The sequence below is a fragment of the Cebus imitator genome, unplaced genomic scaffold (genome assembly GCF_001604975.1).
Source record: "Cebus imitator isolate Cc_AM_T3 unplaced genomic scaffold, Cebus_imitator-1.0 Scaffold10, whole genome shotgun sequence".
In the NCBI taxonomy this organism is placed as follows: Eukaryota; Metazoa; Chordata; class Mammalia; order Primates; family Cebidae; genus Cebus; species Cebus imitator.
The window spans coordinates 12,691,319-12,714,360 of NW_016107325.1; the positions used below are offsets into that span (position 1 = coordinate 12,691,319).

General features: G+C 39.8%; 1 protein-coding gene across 1 annotated transcript in view; it reads left to right on the top strand.

Moving 5' to 3' along the window:
* The window catches only part of LOC108317842 (ceramide synthase 6), a 113,809-nt gene that overhangs the window by 37,590 nt on the left and 53,177 nt on the right, over nt 1–23,042 (top strand). The window lies entirely within an intron of this gene.

A 23,042-nucleotide genomic window follows, 5' to 3' on the forward strand; every position in this document is an offset into this window, starting at 1 on the left:
ATGGTAGTGGTGAGAGGAGTATGTTAAAAAATTTAACTTCGTTTTATTCTACCATTCTCTACTGAACCTGTGCAACTTTTCAGTCAAAAGTAAAGTGTTTTATTTAAAGTCAAATAATCACCTGAGGATTAAATTTTGGGGTGCTTAACAAAGATTAGAAAGACTGGTCAGAGTTGGAAAATTGCACAGTGCAGTTTTCTGCTTTCAGACTGTCCCTGTCTCTCAGTTCCACTTTGTTCCATCTTTGCTTCAAAGTCTAGGTGGAGGAGCAAACGCAAATCTGTTAAGAGAAATAAATGACAAAGACAACAAAACAAATAAAACTTCCCAGGAGGGTGACGGGCCAGGCCTTGTAAGTCTTGAACGTGGTTGGGGCATCTGGCAGTATTTTTGCATTTGGACCACAGTGTCAAGAGCACTGAAACTTGAAAGTGAGAAAATTAAATGGCATTTCTTTCCCCAAGGTAGTGATGACTCGTGTGCATGCTCCTTTCTGGTTTCCAGTGTTTTCACATACAGTGTCATAATCTGTCTCATTCTCCTTTGAGGGCAGGCATTATTGTTTCCATTTTGACCTGTACACTCATCTCGTACAGTGGTTATTTATTTATTCATCTGTTACAAAAATTCAATAGGTTAAAAAAGGTATTCCCCAAAACTTAAGTCTCCATCCCCACCCTGTCTCTCAGCTACTCAGGTGGTCTCCCTGGAGACAAGCACTATTTCTGTGTATCCTTTGCAGTTATAAGCACGTGCCCACATGCTTTATCTGATCCCCACTGCACACTTGAATGTAACACAGTGGCTGCTGTTCTGAACTGCATTCTTTTCACTCATTGTGTAACTTGAGGATTGTCCTATGTTGGTGCCCACAGACATGTGCCACATTCTGTACATCAGTTGCTTAGTATTTCACTTACTTAATTAATCTCCCACTAAAGGATACTTAGATTGTTTCCAGTATCTTCCTATACAAAGATTGTTACAGTGAATGATCTTGAACGTATATCATGTGATACATGTACAATGATACTAATATAGTAGTTTTAAAAGGTATCTGATTGACAGCAAACTTGGAAGTCATGATACTGTTTGCAGAATAGCACCATCAAATAGTAACATATTGTATTTAAAACAACTAAAGATTTGAGCTGGAGTAGAGATTGCCTAATACTTAGATATAAATGGGTGCTCTGAGTTTAAGGCAAAAAGGATAGGAAACCATTGGGTTCCATGAGAAGAGATTCTTGTCTTTTGGGTCCCCATGCTATCACCAGCACCTGGGACACCCCCATACAGAGCCCAACTCTGTAATTGTGTGTCAAATTGATAGTGAGCAGATCACTTTCTTACCTGCCTACTCACAGGTTTGCTGTGGGAGTCCCATGAAATATATTAAAAAAATTTTTTTAATAAACCTGAAAGTACCTCATAGAAGATATCATCATTATTTGTAGAGAACTTAGTTATATTATGTTGGTCATCTTTTTTCTAGTAGTAGCTCTAGATTTCAAAGGAATATAGCATGATCAGTGAACATGATTCACATAGGAATTTTCTAGATTAGTTTGAGGCTTCCATTTAATTCTAAAATGAAAATTTATTTTCAGCTTCATGGCTAACAAGCAGAATTTGATGTACCTAATCTAACATTTTTCTAACAGTTTGCACCCATCACTATCAACATTGAACAATGTGGGGCTTTTAAAGATAGTGAGGCTTTTAAATAACGCCATCAATATACCTGTCCCTAAAAGTTTTCTATCAATTCTGCCGTTTCTGATCCAGCCTAGGCAGGGAAAGCAGACCTGGATAATTTGTCACTGTGTCTCAAGTGTAAGTAAACTGCTGTGAACCACAGTCTAGAGGGGGCGTGGGTAGCCTGGGAAGGATCACTCTGAAAGGAGGCGGGTAGAATACTATCTTAAAGAAAAGAAAGTGTGGTAGACAGAAAGGATATTCAGAGTCTAATGATGGTGACTGAGTTGCGTGTTAGAAACGGTTTTGTCTAGTTTGAGTAGAAGGAATTAATTTGGATTTTCAAATTCAACAAATATTGACTGAGCACCTTCTGTGTGCTTCAGGCAGTTGGTAAACTATGAACCAATGAAATAAATACCACAGCAATAAATAAAGAAGGAAGGAAGGAAGGAAAAGAAAGAAGGAAAGAAAGAAAAGAAAGATTGATACCTAAGTACATATATATACAGAGGAATGGGAACACCGTAGATGAGCTTGCATGTGGGTGGTCAGGGAAGAACTCTCTGGTAAGGTGACCTCTGAGCAGAGATCTGAAGGAGGTGAGGGAGCCAACAGCAAGTGCAGTGGCCCCATGACAGTACCTGCATAACCTCTTCAGGAAAAGGAGGGGGAGTCAGTTTGGCTGCAGCAGGATGAGCAGGTGGAGAACAGGAGCAGACAAAATTGGTGGCATGGTGCTGGCTCATCGCAGAGGGCCTTGAGAAGCCCCAGGACGCCCCCGACTTTTACTCTATGAGTGACATGGGATGCTGTTACTAGGTTTTGAGCCATTGAGTGACATGAGATCCCTTCTTGGTTGCTGCATAGAGGGGAGACACAGAAAAACCAGTTAGGAGACTCCTGTAAAATCCAGATTAGAGATGTTGGTGACTTGAAATATCAGAACCTAAAGAAGCTTGGGTAAGTGGAGAAGATCAGTTAGGGAGACCCTTACTAATAATGATGGAAAACAGCCATTGATCTTCAAAGGAGGCTCCTGATACCAAGCCTCCTGCATTTCTCTTCCTGTTAGGCTCTTGTAGCCAGCATCTTTATGACCCCGTTTCTTACTTGGCAGAAGAACCACAATGTAAAACACTTATCAGTAAGCTTCAGTTTTATAAACACTGCAACCCCAAAAATAGTCATATTGCTAAAGTGTTTGCCAACATTTAAAACCCTTTTCTAAGGTTATCGATAACCTCTTTGTCAAATTTTGTGGCACTTGTTCGTTTTTAATCCCCCTCTACCTCTGGTTGGACTTCTGTCATCCTAATGCTGTATTTTTATTCTCTTTCTCCTGACCCCTGACCTTTTGTTATGTACCGTTGACTGAAAAAATCACAAATCTATGAATTTGTAAAGGAGGGCTTTATTTCTAAAAGAGGATACCACAACCTGCTGGCAGGAAGCAGAGCCTCTGGCAGAAACTGAAAAGCAGTGCTTCCAGAGAGGCACAAAAGAAACAGAAACTTACACCAAGCAGGGTGGCCAGGTATACACATTCCGCAGATTATGGAGAAGCTATGAATATTCATGAGAGGGTGGCATGCACATGCACATTAGGCTAATGTGTATGCAGCATGCATCCCATGCTCACCTGGGGGTGGAGACTTAACATGTAAGTGTATTTCAGTTAGACTCTTTATATCAAAAGATGAAGCAGAGGACACAGTGGCCGTTTGTGTGCATCCTCTGTAGACTGGCCAGAACCACGCTGTGGCTGGTGGTCCCTTATCAGGAAGGAGTGCTGGTCAGTCCTTGCACTGAAATTGCAGAAGTGACGGGCAATGTCAGGTGGTTGGTCCATACCAGTGGGGATGTCTTTTGAAAGGGCTGGTTTCTGTTTAGCCCTTAGGGAGGGAAGAAAGCCTAATGGTGGTTAGTGAGGGAGGGGGCATAATGACATGTTTCTGACCTCCTCCCACATCTCATTATGACCATGAATTCAGTTTTCAAGGTTACTCTGGGGTCCCCTTGGCCAACAGGAGATCTGTTCAGTCAGGTGGTGGCTTAGAATTTTATCTTAGGTTTACATTCTTCCCCTTTTGGCTGAGATTTGTCGGAGGCAACAGTGATAGCCCAACTTTTATTTTGTCCCATAACATTGCCAGAATGATGTGGCTACCTGCCCCAGGTACTGTTCCTCGATGGGACCCCTATGGTCAAGGGACTTAGAGTCAGAAGACCTACAGCCAATTAAATGATCTAGGCAAGACTGGAATGGAGGTGGGCAGGCACTCAGTAACCCTTAAAACCTTTCAAGCAATGTAAGAGCCAAAAGCAAAGCCAAAAGCAAGGCTGTAAAATGGACTTATCGATAAGTTCTTCATGTTGAGCCACCATAAACTTGGCTTTAGTTACAGACTTGTGATAATTAGTAATATAAAACACAAGCATTCTGATCATCAGAAAAAGGAACAGAGTAGTGAGTTATAACACTACCATATAACCCTGTTATGACAAGGGTTTGCCAGGTGGATTTAAACCAATTTCCAAGTCTGTAGGGAGTCAGCATTAAGATGATTGAAGGGGTCCAAAGTGCGTAGTTTGTATTTCTTATAACGATTTGGTTTCTTTGAAAATGTTTTTCTGTATGGATGTCTACCTCACCTGGTGTTGATGTCAGTATAACAGGTGGTTTGAATCACTGCACAGACTCCTTGTTTGGCTAGAAGAAAGTCTCATGCAGCCCAATGATCTAAAACTACTTGAGTTAAATTCCTTGACTCAATTTTTGTGGTGCTGCAATACATTCTGTGGTTTCATCAGCAATTTTTCCTAGGATGGCAAATAGATTTCCTATCATGTCTCTATTTGCATAAACCCCATAACTGGAAACTGCTGTACCCAAAAGGCTCTGCTACCAAGTGTTTTGACATCCTCCTGGTGACTCATTTTTTAGTCTATGGAAAGCAGGAAACCTCTCATCATTGGGCTAGATGGAGAAGGAGGTTACTCAGTGTCCCAACGAACAAGAACCTTATGTGGGCTGTCAAAGCAGCAGCGTGCCTACCCCAGCGTGGGTGGGTCAGATCCTATGCCACTTATAAACACATAACATGGGGGAGCACAAGTGATACTCCCAAGAGTATGTTCTTTGATGAACTCGTTCATAGAAAGTGCCGACAATACTAAATTGAACCGTGGGTCACTTCCCTCACAAGCTTTCTGAAATCCATTCACATCATATATAAATGTAAGTGTTGTTGACATAATAGGGATGAGGTTTTAACTTTATTTGCTTGTTCTAGACTGCATTTGTCTAACCAATAATTCATAGATTGAGAGAGCCTCAAGTTAAAGAATGAATGTATGACATTAGTAATAGGAGACAAATTAAAACAAGGGGTGGTCATATTTGGCTGTGCAAGCAATTGTACCCAGAAAGTTGACAAGGAATGGAATTGGTCCAGGTAAGTGGTGATATCAGGGAAACTGGAAAAGTCCGTGATGGTTGTTACTAACGGTAGATGTTTATTATGAATGGATTTAGGAAGCTGTGGACACATCTAACAATCTGATGTTTCCTCTGGTGGCAACACTTTGGGACAATTTAACAAAAGAATTATTATGCTATTTCATATATTGGGATAAGGGGATAATTACATAAAAGAGGGAAAGGACTGTTAAGTCCATAAGGGCTAAGTAAGAAAGGGAACCAAACATTAAAACTATTTAAATAATTCAAACCAAGGGAGAAACTGCAGGTTCCATCGAATCTCAGGGAAACTGTCAGACAAGCTTTGGGGATTATGTTTGAAGTAAAAGAGCACCTGACTTACAAGAAATGAAATAACAGTGTCCTCAGAGGAAAGGGTCATGAATCCTGTCTAATTTTGATTGGGGGTGGGGTGGGGGGTGGGATTCCTTTATAACAAAGCACTTATAAAGTAGATGTAGGGTTAGGCATTTAGAAGATGGTGGTGGGTATTTCCCCCTTTACATAAGGCAACAATAATTTTGAAAATTCCTAAAACACCAAGTGTGATAGCCAATAGAAGGGGAGTATAAGTATTTATCTGAATACAGGCCTGGTCCCAAGTCTTATGAAAGCAGTTCACTGTGGTTGTTGCCTTTTCTTTGAGCCCAAGGATGAGGCTTTGGTGAACTTGAGTTTGGTGTTAGATACCAGTATCAATGTTAGATACCAGTACCAGCAAGGATAGGTGTCGTTTTCAGTTGAGATATGTGTACCCAGGAGTCAACTCCCTATAAATTAACAGCAAAAGGATTAGTCAACAATATTTGATAGGGCTGTTTTCAATGGGGCTGGAGAGAGTCTTTAAACTGATGTCTCTTCCAATATACATAGTCAGTAGGTTGGAGGTGGTGATGTTGGAGTTTTTGGCCTGAATGGAAGCTGTAAGAAGATTCTACCACCTTGTGGTGGTTGATCCTTATAGCTTTTATATGCCCCTGGCAATAAGCCAGGAGCTCCCCTATTATTGGATTGAAGAAGTATTCCTTGGTCTAAGAGAATGAGCCAACCAGTAACAATTTCAAAAGGAGAGAGTCAATGTTTTCTTGTAGGAGTGGGTGGCAGAATCAGTAGTACTACCAGTGGAATGGCTTTAGGCCAGGACCAAATTAGAAGTTTTTGTGACTTTCGCCTGCTCTTTTAAAATGATTTCCTCAGTCTGCTCAACTAGCCCAGAGGACTGAGAGTGATAGGCACAGTGAAAGTGCTGTAGAATGGGCCAGATTTTTCAAATCCTTTCCAGTACCCAGATGGTGAGTTGAGTTCCCCTCTCACTGCAAAATTCAAACACACCAGGTAGGAATGATTTTCTCAGGTAGTATTTTGGCCACCCCTAGAGCTATGGCTTATTTGCAAGGGAAAGCTGCAACCCCATGAGAGAATGCATGTCAACCACTGCAGGCACATATTTGTTTTCCTACCACTATGGGATGGTGGTAACTGAATGAAATCAAGTTGCCAGATAGCAAATGAACCATTGGGGAGTGAGAATTGGCCTGGAGGGGGCTTTAGGGGTTTACCTGAGTTGTACTGGGGCAAGACATTGCAAAGTTTGTATACCAGAGACATGATACTTGAGCAAAGTCCCCCGTTGGATCATTTTGTCTGGATTCTAATGGGTCAGATTAAAGTCTGTCTTTGCAGAGTGCTGGCTAAAGTTGGTTGTTTGTTTGGACCTTCCCATAATTTTGTTTCGGGGGTTGAAAGAACAGTTTTGTTTTATTCACCTCCCTCTTTCAGATTCGGAAACTATCTTTTGAGACACAGTCTGGAAAAAAGATCTTCCGATAGGAAGAGAACAAGGGAGAGGTGGAGAAGAGAACAAGGGAGAGGAGGAGAAGAGAACAAGGGAGAGGAGGGGAAGAGGAGGAGTAGAGGTAGAAGGAGAGGTAGAGAGGTGAGCAGCCATAATTGGAGAAGTCACCTGCAGGGTGGTAGCTTTGGCTGCTTCATCTGCAGCATGGTTGTCTTTGTTGTCCTTTGTCTTGTCAGGGGAGTATCCCTAGACTTTGATAATGGCTAGGGCTCAAGGAGTCTGAATGGCATCCAAGAGGACCTAAACAAAGTCTTTGTTTTTCGTAGACTGTCCAGAGTAAGTTAAAAATCCTCTGTCTCCAGAGCATGCTAAAATCATGGGCAACTCCAAAAGCCTATCTGCTGTCTATATAACTATTAACCATTTTATCTTTGGCCAGTAGGCAGGCCCAAGTGAGGGCATGTAGTTCCCCCTGTTGGGCAGATCTGGCCCGTGGCATGGGGCCTAATTCAGTGGTCTTTATCAGAGAGACAACCACATAGCTTGCCTGATAGGAACCAGTACAATCTCTGAGAAAAAAGATCCATCAGTGTGCCAGATAAAATGAGGATTGGATAAGGGAGTCTCTTAAAAGTCCATGAAGGGTGAGAGAAGGGTCTTATATGGCTTGGCTCTGTGTCCCTGCCCAAATCTCATCTTGAATTGTAATCCCCATAATCTCCACATGTTGAGGGAGTGACCTGGTGGGAGGTGATTGGATCATGTGAGTGGTTTCCCCCATTCTGTTCTCATGGTAGGGAGTAAGTTCTCATGAAGGAGATCTGATTTTTTTTTTTTTTAATTCTGACTCATTATCTACCTGGAGATAATTTTTTTTTTTAATGAATGAGAGGTTCTTACGTTGCTCAGGCAGGCCTCAAACACATAGCCTCACCTCCTCAAGCGCCAGGACAACTGGCCTGAGCCACTGCAGCTTAGGCTCTTTTTCCTTTGCTCTCGCTTCTCTCTCTCACCTGCCACCATGTAAGAAATGCCTTCTTCCCCTTCTGCCATGATTCTAAGTTTCCCAAGGCGTCCCTAGCCATAGGTAGTGGAACTGTGAGCCAATTAAACCTTTTTCTTTATAATTACCCAGCCTCAGGGAAGTTCTTTATAGCAGTGTGAAAATGGACTAGTGAAGTGTCTGTGAAAGCAGTACAGTCACAGGAGAGATCCTCTTCAGGTAAAGGCAAGAGGGTGGCAGGGTTAAGGAGGCTGCAACAAACTATGGAAAAGTATCTCCTAGGAGGTTGGTCAATTGGCTGAAAGAGTGTGGTGAGAGGTGAGAATATAGAACATACAGTGAGAGGGGATCCGATTATTAGTGTTTTGGTCACCTTAATGAGGGTGGAATTGGCAGCAATTGCCCTCAAACGGATGGTAGTCCTTGAGCTATGGAGTCTGCTTGTTAACTGTAATAGCCAGTGTGTTACTTGCTGGTCCCATGAGGCTGAGTTAGGACTCCGATAGTGTTTCCTTCTTGTTTATGTACAAGAAGGGAAAAGAGGAGATAATAATTTGGATGTCCTAGAGTGGAAGGTGAGGTGAGTTGACCTTTTAGGTCTTTGAAGTCCGGTTTCCTTTTTGGAGTCCAAATAAGGGAATTGGGAAGAAACTATAAACAAAAAATATAGAGGTTGTGCCATCAAAGACAAGTTGGGGACCCAAGTCATGCAGTATCCTGCAAGTCCAAGAAACCCTCTAAGCTGTTTCTTGGGGTCAGGAGGGGAGAAAGAAAAGATACCTTAACGATGAGAAGGGACAATAGTTAAGCCTAAAGAGGTTAATAGATGTCCAAGAAACTTACTAGAATCCTGACAAAACTGCAGCTTATCTTTAGAGACCTTGTATCCCTTAAGGGTTAGCTAGTGGATCAAGTGAAGTGTGTCAGTAAGGGGAGTGTCTTGTGAGGCATAAGAGTAAATCATCAGGCCGGGTGTGGTGACTCATGCCTGTAATCCTAGCACTTTGGCCAAGGCAGGCAGATTGCTTGAGCTCAAGGTTTCAAGACCAGCCTGGGAAACACAGAAAGACCCCATCTCTATAAAAATTAGCTGGGTGTGGTGATGTGCCCCTATAGTCAGAGCTACTTGAAAGGCTGAGGCTACAGTGAGCCAAGATTGCACCACAGCACTTCAGCCTAAAATAGGGTGACAGAGTGAGATCCTATTTAAAAAGAAAAAAGTAAATCATCAGTGCATTGTAACAGGGTAGAGTTGTGGGAGAAGACTACATCCATTAAATCAGCTTGTAAAATATGAGAAAAACAAGTGAGACATTCTGTATCCCTGGAGAAGGACTATGCAAGTCAACTGTTGGCCTCTCCACATGAAGACAAAGAGAAACTGATTTGCTGGATTGACAGGGATGCTGAAAGAGGTGCCACGGAGATCAATAGCTGAGAAACATCGAGTGTCAAAAGGTGTGTTAGGATTGTGTATGGATCTGGCATAGCGGGGTATGAGGGATAACAATACTTTTGACGGCCCTCAGGTCTTGAGTAGACCTCCATCCTTTTCCATTTGGCTTCTGGACAGCAGTATGGGCATGCTGCAGGGGCTAGAGGTTTGTTGGGGTCTGTGGTTTATATGTCTGGTAATAGGTGGTGCTGAGTGGATTAGATCCACATCAGTGTTAGATTTAGCCAAGTGTATCAGGCATTTCTCTTAAAGCCAGGTGCCCAGTGGCAACTGAGTAATTAGTGACAGACAAGGGAAAGACATGAGTAAGGTCAATTGACAAGGCTTCTGAAGGGGAGACCTCCGGAATGGTTTCTCCTCCCTAATGAGAAAGAAATAAGAGCTTGTTCAGATGTGATGGCTCACGCCTGTAATCCCAGCACTTTGGGAGGCCAAGTGGGCTGTTCCCTTGAGCCCAGGAGTTAGAGAGAGAAGCCTGGGCAACATGGCAAAGCCCTGTCTCTATAAGAAATGAAAAAAAAAATAGCTGGGCATGGTGGCATGCACCTGTAGTCCCAGTTATTTGGGAGGCTGAAGCGGGAAGATTGATTGAGCCTGGGATTTCTAGGCTGCAGTGAGCTGTAATTGTGCCATTGCACTGCAGCCTGGGCAACAGAGCAAGACCCTGTCTCCAAAAAAAAAAAAAAAAAGAAAGAAAGAAATATGAGCCTAATGCTTCTCAAGGAAATCTCCCCCTATCAGAGATAGATAGGAGAGGAGGGAACAAGTAAGACATTGTGATGGTTATAAGGGGACCCAGTAGATTAGTGATCAGTGCTGACTTAAAAGTAGTCATAGGTTGATGGGTGGCCCTGACTGTTTATATGGTCTGATTACTCCTGGGTGGGGATGTATAAAAGAGGTGGAGTTACGTACTGAAAGCATGGCCCCAGTGTCTATCAGGGATCAGACTGTTTAGTCATTAAAGAACAATTTCCCCCAACTAAATTCATTTGTTAGGAGAGGGAAAATTCCCCTTGTCTCCCACAATATCCCCATTCTTGTAATGAAGGAAGGAACTGGTCTGGTGTCAGTCTGCTTTGGGGAAATAATTGGTTTCTTCTAGCTCAATCAGGATTATTCTTTAGGAGCTATTTTTTGTATTTATTACAATTCCATTTAAAGTGATCGACCTCCTTGCAAAAGTAATAAACAGCGTTCTTTTGTATAAGGTACTGTTGTGTCTTTTGCCCCTTAGATGTGGCCTGCTGTTTGGCAGAAGGCCCCTGAGCTGCTTTATGTGTAGGGCCATCAGTTTTGCAGTTTCTGCCTGACATTTGAATGTCCACGCTGCCTGAGAGTATCTTTCTCTTTTTCTATTCTTTTTGAGAGGTGGTCAAATATGGATGCCAATTCACAAGGCCTTCTAGAGGTCCAGTCAGCATCTTGTTGTTGAACGAGGGTTCTAAGGGTCTCTTTGAGCCCTGAAAGAAAAACCAAATTGAAACACTTGGCTATGATTGTCTGAATCCTTGATGCCTAAATTCTGTCTGACAGTTTTTTCAAATCAATTGAGAAAATCAAAGATTGGCTCATCCCTTTTCTGAATACATCTTTGAATAGCCTTACAATTGACCTGATGTGGCAAAATTAACTGGGATAGTCTTAATCAGCTCTGTAATCACTTCTTCAGCCTTTTTAAAGGCTTCTTCTCCTGTAATCACAAGATCAGTGTCCAGGTGTGTTTGGCCCAACCGATTCAACCATTATTTAGCTAAAATATTTCCCACCAGCATTAAAAGGAGCTGATAAACATTGGGAAGGCCTGGCTGATAGACATTTATAATTAAACTAAAATATCATTCAGATTCAAGTGAGTTTATCTTGGGGTTTGGGAAGTTTTTGATAATAGACATGAGATCAGTTTTAGACCAAGGAGGAAAAGAATGGGTCTCCCCTTTCCCCTTGGCACTGGTATTTAATGTAGCTTGAAAAGGAGCACTAAGAAGTTTCAAGGGAGGGTAAAAGGAACAGGGCTGCTTGGGGGCAGAAGAGGAGAAGAAAGGAAGTTCAGAAAAAGTGGAAGACAGCAGAGCAGGAGAGGATATGGCCAGCTTAGAATGGGCAGTAGCAGGGGAAGACAGGAGATCAGGTGTCTTTCTCTATTTTATGGTTAGAATCTAACTCAGGGAGGCTCTCAAGATTTTGAATACGCAGGTCAAGTTTCAGATCGGATTCTTTGAGCTTTGAGTTTGTCTCCTTGAAGGAGGCTATCAGAATCCTGACTGTGTTTAGAGCTCTTGGAATACCAATGAGAAAAGGCCTTTCACTGCTTCTGAGAGGTCTGGAACCCTCTCTGTTCTAATTGTGCTCGCAAATAAACTAGCTTAGACATGTCAGACTTTCCCCATTATGGCCAAGAAAGATTTAAATCCTCCTGGGCTAGTCTCCTCTCTCCCTCCATTCCTTCTTTTCTTCCTCCCTCCCTCCTTTCCCTCATCTCTTCCTCGCTCCCTTACTTTCTTCATTAAAGACTAAACAGAAACCAGCCCTTTCAAAAGACTCTACCACTGATATCAGCCAACCGCTGAGAATTCAGTTTTCAAGTTTACCCTGGGGTCCACTTGGTCATCAGTAGGTCGATTCAGTGGTTAGAGGCTTAGAATTTTATTTTAGGTTCCCAGTGTTCACCCAGATTATGCCCACCACCCTTTGCCCATCTTTCTTTTAAATTACATCCTCTTTTGGTGGATTTGTTATTCCTTTGGTTTAAACCATCCTTGGGTCACAGATCCTTACCTCTAGCTTGATGTGTCTGCTCTGTGTTGGTTTATATTTTCTTTTCTTTCTTCCCCCCACCGAGATGGAGTCTCACTCTGTTGCCAGGCTGGTGCTATTTTGGCTCACTGCAACCTCCACCTTCTGGGTTCAAGTGATTCTCTTACCTCAGCCTCCCGAATATCTGGGATTAGAGGTGTGCGCCACCACACCCACCTAATTTTTGTATTTTTAGTAGAGACAGGCCGGTCTCAATCTCCTGACCTCGTGATCCACCCACCTTGGCCTCCCAAAGTGCTGGGATTACAGGCGTGAGCCACCGCTCCTGGCCAGTTTATATTTTCTTAAAACTGGCTCCCTGTCCTCGTTTATCTTATTAGTGCTGTCATTCTTCTTGCCTCAAAGTAAAGTCCATCCTGACACATTTTTCTGTTTCATTTTTTCCCAAGCTGTTTCCAAAGTCTTATAGATCCTTTTTGGGGAGGCGTCTTTTAGGTTGGGACTTTTTTCTCTCTCATAACTGGTATTCCACATCCCTAGCCTTGCTGTCTTATTCTTGGATTCCAGCCATAGCCTAAGAGTGGCTAACTTTGGTTGTAACCTCTTTCAACTCCAGTCCTTCTGGCGTAACAGAAACAACGTATGCAGCAAATGTTTATTGAATGCTTATTATATGCCAGGCATTATGGTAGGCACTGGGGATTCAAACAGGCAGCTGCCTGCCCCCTTGGGAGCTTACATTCTAGGAGAGCGAACAGCAAACTAAGTAAGTCAAGAAATATCTATGTTTGGTGTTAGCAAATAAAAAAAAATGGCAGAGGAGGAATTAAGGGTAAGAAGTGCTGGATTGGGAAGAAGTTAGGGAGGAAGTTTGCAATTTAAAATGAAGTGGTTAGGAAGAGCTCATAAAAAGGTGACATCTTTTAACCTGTTTTTTAAATTCAGGTAAAAATACATAACATAAACTTATCATTTTTGCCATTTTTGAGTGTACGATTAGGTGATATTAGGTTCATTCAAAATGTTGTGTGGCCGGGTGTGGTGGTTTATGCCTGTAATCCCAGCACTTTGGGAGGCCGAGGCTGGTGAATCATTTGAGGTTGTGATCAGCCTGGCCAACATGGTGAAGCTGCATCTCTACTAAAAATACAAAAAAAATATCCTGGGTGTGGTGGCACGTGCCTGTAATCCCAGCTACTCAGGAGGCTAAGGCAGATGAATCTCTTGAACCCAGGAGACAGAGGTTGCAGTGAGCCAAGATTGTGCCACTGCACTTCAGCCTGGGTGACAGAGCGAGAATCCGTCTCAGAAAAAAAAAATGTTGTGCAACCACCACCGCTGTCCCCCCTCCGGAACCTTTTCAGCATCCCAAACTTGAACCCTGTTCCCATTAAACAATGATTCCCCATTTCTCCCACCCCGCAGCTCCTGATAAGCACCATTCTACTTTTCTCTATGAATTTGGCTATTCTACATAGCTCATGTAAGTGGAATCTTAGAATATTTATTTTTCTGCGATTGCTTTATTTCATTTAGCATACTGTCCTTAACAGTCATCTGTGTTATAGCATACATCCAGAATTTTTTTCCTTTTAAAGATGGATTAATATTCTGTTGTATGTGTATGCCACATTTTGTTAATCTATTCATTGTTGTTGACATGTGAGTTGCTTCCAATGTTTGTCCATTGAGAAAAATGCTGCAATGAACATGGTGTGCAAGTATGTTCTTTTGGGTATCTATAGAGAACTGGAATTGCTGGATCATATAGTATTTCTATGACTTTGATTTTACCCTCAGTGGTGTGGTGAGCCCTTAGAAGGCTGTGTTACCCTGCTTTCCTACTATCATCAGGTCAAACCCTATGTTCAAGTCAGACCCCATCTTAAAAACCAAAGACTTCCCATATGCTTAGTATTTGGTCCAAACCCTGCAGTTCTACCTGTCCAACCATATTGCCCATCATGTCCCCTAAACTGGCTTGTGTGTATCAGGCTCAACTTCTGTCTTCTATCACTTGTATTCATTTCTGCCTCTGTATATGTCTTACATGCTTCCTGCTATCTGGAATTTCCTCACTTTCTTCTCTACCAGTTTTCTCTCATCCATGTTTCCACTACGAACTTTTTCTTTACTTAATTACTGGTTGCCCTTATAATCGCTGTTGTCACTTAGCACACAATTATTTTTATGTGTTTTTAATCTCTCCAAGTAAGTGAAGTATTAGTCTGTTTTGTGCTGTTATAACAGAATACCTGAGACTGGGTAATTTATAATGAACAGAAATTTATTGGCTCACAGTTCTAGAGGCTAGGGATTCTAATATCAAGGTGCTGGCATCTTGGAAGGGCCTTCTTGCTGTGTCATCACCTGGCAAAAGGACAACAGAGAGAGCAAGTGGGGCAGGCAAACTTACCCTTTCTTGATAGCACCAATCCCACCCCTGAGGGTGGAGCCCTCATGATCTATTTACTTCTCAAAGGTCCAACTTCTTAATACTTATACAGTGGCAATAAAATTTCAACATGAGTTTTGGAGAGAACAAACATTCAGGCCATAGCAGGTGATAAGATCCTAGGTCAAGGATCAATTTTTATAGTCCTTTAAGTCCTCTGTAGTAATAAGATAGTGATGGGTGATTATTTATATGAACCCATGCCTTCCAATAAAGGATAAACTGGGGTGGCCACATAGCACTTGCCTCATACATGCTTATGGATAGGTTGATTCTGTACTTGGTGAGCATAGTGCAGTAGTTTATATAGGTAATAAAATTAAGTAGGTGCCAATCATGCCTCTTGCTCTAGTATTTTAAGGCTGAAATCTAGAGGACTGTCTTTATATTTGCTGGACAATTTTTTAAAAAATTAGCTTGCCATTGTGGCGACTGAGCATGTCAATTAAATACTTATTCAATTATTTTCAGAAAAAAAGCAGTGGATGAGTAATGCTTCATTTTAATTTTAAAAATTACTTTGAAAAAATTAACAGTTTGCAAAGTTTCAAATCATTTAACACGATTACATTCATTTAAAAATCTCACATCAGATACTGCAGGAACTGAATTCTACTCAACATGAAGTTTCTGCTAGCTCATGTCGGTTCACAATTTTTAACTCTACAGTCAGGACTAACTTTAGACCCTAGGCAGGTGCCATTATTTTGTGTTAAATTACATGGCCTGGAAATGATTCACTAGGTTGTTATTATGAGTAAACCCCTTTATAACAACATAATTATATAACAACGATCTTGTACCCCATCCAGAGTAAAAAATCACTAACGTCTTGCTACTTTAGGTCTGGTTTTTTTTTTTGTAAAGGAAATGAAACATTATAGATAAAATTCACTTGGTCCATTTCCAGTCTTATTCCCCTCTTCTAGTCTACATTCAACACTCAAAATGGATTAAGTGCCACTCCTTCTAGTCTGTTTCTTATACTTCTGCCTATTGTTATGTTTATGAATTAAATATGAATTGTTTTATTAGTTTTAAAAATTTACATAAATGATGCATATTGTATCATTGTATAACCCACTTTTCTGAGGCAGCATCCTTTCATATGGGTGAAAGTTACTTGTTTTAACCACTACAGATTAGTTCTGTTTTATGATTATGATGTTTTACTTGTTCATTTACTTATTGCTAAATGAATATTTTGTCCATCTTTCTGAATATGTATTAAGGACTCTCTATAAGGAATAGTAGCCCCCTTTGGTATTTGACCATTGGTGGCATGCTGTTTACAGAGTACTTTACAATTGAGTGAGATACATCAGGATATAACAGTACAGAAATTGGGAGCAACTTCCTGCCCTTGCAAAGCTCTGAATCCCATTGACAAGAAACTCACAGGTTTCATAGAATAGAATTCATAGGGACTCCATGATAACCTGTTCCCGCCTTTGCTGCTTCTGATGCTGTTAACCAGATGACTCCTTTTGTCTTCATTCAAACTTCTCAAGAAAGAGAATCTGATTGGTAGGCCAGAGATATAGTAACTTTTACAAGGAGTAAAGCATTGTATCATTTAAAGCAGATTTGTAGCAAATAGATTGCTAACTTTCCATATTATTAAATGTTCGTGTCTAAAAATTTGGCTAATTTCATATTGATATCCTTCTCTTCAATTAAATATATGGCATAGTTTATAATATATGTTTTCCCAATGGATTAATTTTTAAAATAATTTCAAAATGATTTCAGACATGGTAAGGTTGCCAAGTTGAACAAAGCATTCCTGTATTCCCAGTTGTTAACATTTTACTGTGTTTGCCCCATGTGTGTACTGTGTGTGTATGTGTATGTGTACTATGTGTATGTGTGTGTGTGTGTGTGTGTGTGTGTGTGTGTGTGTGTGTGTGTGTAATCTTTAGTCTGTTCCTTAACCTCATGAGATCAAGCTGCAGACTACATGTCCCATCACCTCTAAGTGCTTCAGTATGCTTTTTCCCCCAAACAAGCATATTCTTTTATATAACCAGTATATACAACACTCCAAATCAGGAAACAAGCATTGGCACAACACTGTCATTCAGTTTATAATGTCATCATTGTGAACTCAACAATAGGCCTTTTCCTTTCTGGTCCAAGATCCTGCCCAGAAATACACACTGCATTTAATTTTCATGTCTCTTTGAACTTCTTCATTCTGGAAAAGTTCTTTAGTCTTTCTCTGTCTTTGTATCCTTGACAGTTTTAAAGCGTATAGGCCTCTAATTAAGTAGGATGTAGGATCTTCCTGGCGTTTCCTCATGACTGGGCTCAGTTAATGCATCCTTGGTGGAATGCACAAAATGATGCTGTGTTCCTCTAAGAGCATTGCCTCGAAGGCATAAGATGCTGATGCTTGCCAGTTGGTGGTGATAATCTAGATCACCTGGTCATGTTGGTGTATGCCAGGATTACACGTCATCTTTACTGTTTTCCTCTTTGTAATTGATTAGTATTTTGTGGGGAGGTTTACCAAGGTTTTGCCAACATCTCATTCTTTATCAAGTCTCCCTCCACTGACACCCAATGACAACTTGCACCTGAATCAGCCACCTCTATGATTATAGCAAAGTGGTGCTTTCTACAATTTCCATCACTCTTTTTACATTTATTACTTGCCACTCTTTTCTAAAAATGTCAAGTTAAAGAAAATAGTTGGTTAAAAAAAAAAACAACCCAAGCTATCTGATACATAGGATTAGATTTTGGCAAAGCCTAGAATGTAATCTTGTGTATTTTTTAAAAAATCATTATTTTAATTCTAATTTATTTCTTTCCTCTTTTCTCCCTCTCTTCCTCATTCTGTTTTTCTCTAAGAAATTTTTTTTTCAGATTTATAACCGTTAGATATTTCAAGTTGCTAACTGTGCCTTAAGCATAGGTAATAGAATATATAACACATACATTAAAAATGAGCTGACATGGGAGTCAAGCCGTCTATTCTTAGATGGTTACCTATTTAAAGTTGTATCACTGAGCATGAAGGCAGTTCTTGATTTTTTATTTGCTCTTGTCTGTCCATATTCTGTGATTGGTCCTGATTCACTGAGTTCTAATTGTGCAGTAGAAAAGGACGATGCTGTGAGCATCTAAAGGAACAAATTGGCCTCCAAATCTAAAAACACTTAACACTGACCTGATTTCAGACACTAAGAACTGATGGCCAGAGTCTGGAAAACATTGATTTATAATAGGATTGTTTGCCTCGGTGTTTGAATAAATTTATAACTTCAGGGTACATATTGTTGCTTATCTGAAAGAATCAGCAAAATCTAGATAAAATAGCAAGGCCTCCTGGGTTGAAACAGTTGAGTTGGGCTAAGTTAAAAATTGATGAATGATCTGTAAAAGGTTGGGTTAATTGCATCCTCAGGCCAGCACATTTCTTAAGTCAAGTTACTTTCTCCCTAGACAAGGCTTGAGCGAACACTTTCAACTGTGCCTTGGAGCCACTGCCTCTGCTTTTAATCTTCCATTTTTTATTAAGCACCCTCAATGCATCCCTTCTTAAAATATCTTAGTGTCTTAAGAAGGATGAGTTCATGTCCTTTGCAGGGATGTGGATGAAGCTGGAAACCATCATTCTCACCAAACTAACACAGGAACAAAAGCAAATACCATATGTTCTCACTCCTAAGTGGGAGCTGAACAATTGAGAACATATGGACACAGGGAGGGGAACATCACATACCAGGGCCTGTTGTGGGGTGGGGGCTAGGGAAGGGATAACATTAGGAGAAATACCTAATGTAGATGGTGGGTTGATGGGTGCAGCAAACCACCATGGCATGTATATACCTATGTAATAAACCTGTACGTTCTGCACCTGTATCCCAGAACTTAAAGTATAATAAAAACATAAATAAAACTAAATTTTAAAAAATCTTAGTGTCTAAAATCAGGTCAGTGTTAAGTGTTTTTAGATTTGGAGGCCAATTTGTTCCTTTAGATGACTTTTTATGTCTCTTACCTCTCTTAGGTTAATTGTGGAGTTTTACTTTTTAGATGGTAATTTAAGTGGTAATTGCATTTTCTCTATTGCCATTGTTGTTGTTCCTCATACTGGCTACAGAAAAGTTCAGACTAACTCATTCTTGGCAGAATCTCTCTTCTTTAAGGTTTGATACTATACCATCAGTTGGCTTCTTAAAGACCCCTGCTGATTTGACCAAATGCTCCTTTTATTGGACACAAATTCAAACATTCATAAACAGTATTCAAATGATGTATCATGACTTACTTTTTGTAAGATGACAACAGCGGTAAACCCCATGGAGAGCAATAACTATTTTCTCTATTTCTATTGTAAAATTATCTAAGCTAAAAATAACCTTTAAGTTAATGCCATTAAGACAACAAGTTTCATTTTTGAACACATTGTGAATATTTACAGCCCTGATTTTCCACTGAAATTTCCACACATTTATTCCAGTTTTTGTATTGGAAAATAATGGATCTATGAACCAGGTGAAATATAGGGAGGATAGTGGTGACCAGAACTGCATTCTGACCCTGCCTCCATTGTTCAGTTGCTCTGGCACTGGGAGAAACTTGTGTTCTAGTTCTCAGTCTCCATCTATGAATGGGAATGTTGGGTTAATCATATCTGAGGTCTAGCTCTTGTGGTCTATATATTTTAAATAATGGATGAAATGTTATAATAGATGATGAATCTCAGTATTTATAGAGTACTTGGTGTACTGATACATTTTAACATCAAGAAAGACTGCATTGAGGCCAGACCAGTGGCTTTCTTTCAGAAGACAACTGTAGGGTCAGGTGCAGTGGCTCACACCTGTAATTCCAGCACTCTGGGAGGCTGAGGCAGGAGGATCACCTTAGGCTAGGCCTTTGAGACCAGCCTGATTAACACAGACTCTTGTCTCTACAAAAACAAACACAGAAGACAGCAATGTTTACTTTCTTGTTGTTTTAGTTTCCAAACTGTTTATCTCTTTATTTCCTTATGTATAAAAAGAGGGTAACAATAACATGCCCAAAATATATAATCACAAGAAAAAAATTGAAAATCAGTAATATATTAGAGATAGTACTCGATATTTTATAATAGTTGGTTAAAAAAAAAAACACCAAGTTATCTGATACATAGGATTAGATTCTGGCAAAGCCTAGAATCTGATTTTGTATATTTAAAAAAAAAAAAAAAGCATTATTTTAATTCTGATTCCTCCATATGGATTAAGTGGTCTAGACAGTCATTTTAGTCCATACATTTTAGTTAACAGAACCCAGAAGTGCCCTATAAACAGATGTGCCATCTTTTATGTTTATAATAAACAAATATTTTGCTGTACATTTTCCATATTAAGATGTGCTTAGATTCACAGTTACTATTGTGTTCCAATTTCCTACAGTATTCAGTACAGTAATGTGCTATGCAGATTTGTATCCTAGGAGTAATAGGGCAGACTGCATAGCCTAGGCATGTAGTGGATGATACCTTCCAGGTTTGTCTGAGTACACTCTGTGATGTTTACACGATAAAATTGCCTAACAGTGCATTTCTCAGAACATGCCCTGATCGTTAAGTGAAGTGTGAGTGTATTGTCATCAATAAGTAATTGTTCTATAAAACCAAGAGCTGTGATTACATTTCCTTTCTTGTTCAGTGTTTTTTTCTTTTTCATAGAGTCTGTGAGTTTTCAAAATTTTTGTTGTTTACTTTCTAACCCATTATCGCTATTATCACCTTGGCCAACTTTTATTAAGGGCCCAATATGCTGGGTAATTTCTGATGGTTTTGCATGAATTAACTAACTTAGTCCTTATGATAACCTGTAAGGTAGGAATTATTACAGATGAGAAGATTGAGGAATAGAGACAAGCTAAGCAAATTGTCCAAGGCTGCACAAACACTAAGTTGTATAGCTGGGATTTGAACCTGTGTCATGTGGATATAGTGGCCATGCTGTTTATTGTAATATCTCTCTCCACAGATTCAGAATGCTAAATTTTTCAAATCTCCTTTATTCTTGCCGCTTCTCTACATCCTCCTGTCCCAATCTGGACTAATTGATTTTCTGCATATGCTGCACAGCCATCTTATTTATTTATTTATTTATTTATTTATTTATTTATTATACTTTAAGTTCTGGGGTACATGTGCAGATTGTGCAGGTTTGTTACATAGGTATACACTTGCCATGGCAGTGGTTTGCTGCATCCATCATCCCATCATCTACATTAGGTATTTCTCCTAATACCCCCACCCCCTACTATTCCTCCCCTAGTCCCTCACCCCCCAGGTCCTGGTGTGTGATGTTCCCTTCCCTGTGTCCATGTGTTCTCATTGTTCAACACCCACTTATGAGTGAGAACATGCGGTGTTTGGTTTCCTGTTCTTGTGTCGGTTTGCTGAGAATGATGGTTTCCAGCTTCATCCATGTCCCTGCAAACACAGCCATCTTCTTAAGTCTCCATTTCTCTTTGCTTGAATCCATTGTCTCCTTCATCCTGTACCTTCTCCTTTCATGGTTTAATTCTACATTTTGTTAGAGCACATCTGTAAATAACTTCCTGCAAAAGGAAGTTTAAAAAATAAGTGTTCTTGGATTTTTGTATTTTTTTCCTTTTACTTTTCTCATCCATCATCTCCCATTAAATTGATAATTTGGCTAATTGGAAGATTCTGGACTGAAAATCATTCTCCTTCGTTTGAAACTTTAAAGCCATTGCTTTAAAGTTTCCTGTGCATTTGCTTCCTGTGTGGTTGAGGAGAAGTCTTCTTGCCTGTCTAATTCTCTTTCCTGTGTGTCTTATTGGTGTTCTGAAGTTTCACAGTGTTGGACAAGAGTTGGTTTTGTTTTCCATTGTGCTGAACATTTGTGGGCCCTTTCAGGCTGAGGATTTAGAAACCTCAGCTTTAGGCTATATTCTGGTGTTACTTCTTTGAAAATGTCTTGATAATCTCTGTTCTTTTTTCTGCAAATAGACTCTTTCTAGTTTGTTGGAACTTCTCAGTTAACCCTGTTTTTCTTATTTTTCCTTTTATGTTTAAAGTTTAAAACTTTTGAAGTATAATTTACATACAGTTAGTCATTTTAGTGTACAGTTTTATAAGTTTTGACAAATACATTTAGTAGTGTAACTACCACCATAATTAAGATAAAGGATTCACAATAGCCAAAAGCTAGAAGTAACCCATGTGTTTATCAGTGGATGAATGGGTATACAAAATGTGAGATATACATACATATGTGCACACGTGCGTGCGTGCGTGTGTGCGCGCACACACACACACACACACACACACACAGTGGAATATGATTCAATTTTAAACAGGAAGGGGATTCGAGTACATACTGCAACAAGGGTTGAACCCTCAGGCCATTAGGCTAAGTGAAATAAGTCATTCATAAAAGAAAAACTGCTGTATGATTCCACTCATATAAGGTACCTAGAATAGTCAAATTTATAGACAGAGAGTAGAATGCTGGGTGCCAGGAGCTAGGAGGAGAGGAGAATGGTCAGTTACTGTTAGTGGATACAGAGTTTACAGTTTTGCAAGGTGAAAAGAGTTCTAGAGATGGATGGTGGTGATGGTTGCTCAATAGTGTGAATATTCTTAATATCACTGAACTTTATAATTAAAAATGGTTAATACAGTAAATTTTTGTTATGTGTATTTTACCACAATTAAAAAAAGATACGGGACAGTCTCATCACATGCCCTCCTGAATTCTTTTTCTTTCATATTTTTAAAACCACCTCATCATCTTTTTGTTGCATATCCTGAGATTTTTCTTTATTTGTTTTCCACACCTGTTGGTTTCTTGTAACATTTCAGCTATCGTAATCTTTTTTTAAAACTTCAAAGTGTTCTAATGTATTGTGATTGTTCTTTTTTCAAAGGTCCTTGCTCATCTGTCATGGATGCAGTATCTTCTTGAGTCTCTATGAGAGTACTCATTAATGATTTTTTTCTGCAGTTATTTTCTTCTGCTTCTTCTGGCGGTCATTTTGTTGTTGGTTTATGCTTTTCTCTTATTTTTATATTCTGCAGTCTCTCCTCAAATGTTCATTATCCCTGGTTACCCTGTGTATTTGAGAGTGGGGTACTAAAATGTTAATTGTGAGCTCTACAAGAATAAAGTCTGTTGAGTTTTTAAGAAAGCTTTTAGTTTTAGATTTATAGAAAATTTGTGACATCATTAGCACAGAGTTTCCATATATCCTTCTAATTATTTCCTGTAGTTAACATCTTACATAAGTATAGCCAATGTTATAATTTATGAACCAATGTTGATACAGTTATTAACTAAATTTCATATTTTATTCAAAATTTCTTACTTTTTACCAGATATCTTTTTTTTTTTTTTTTTTTTTTTTTTTTTT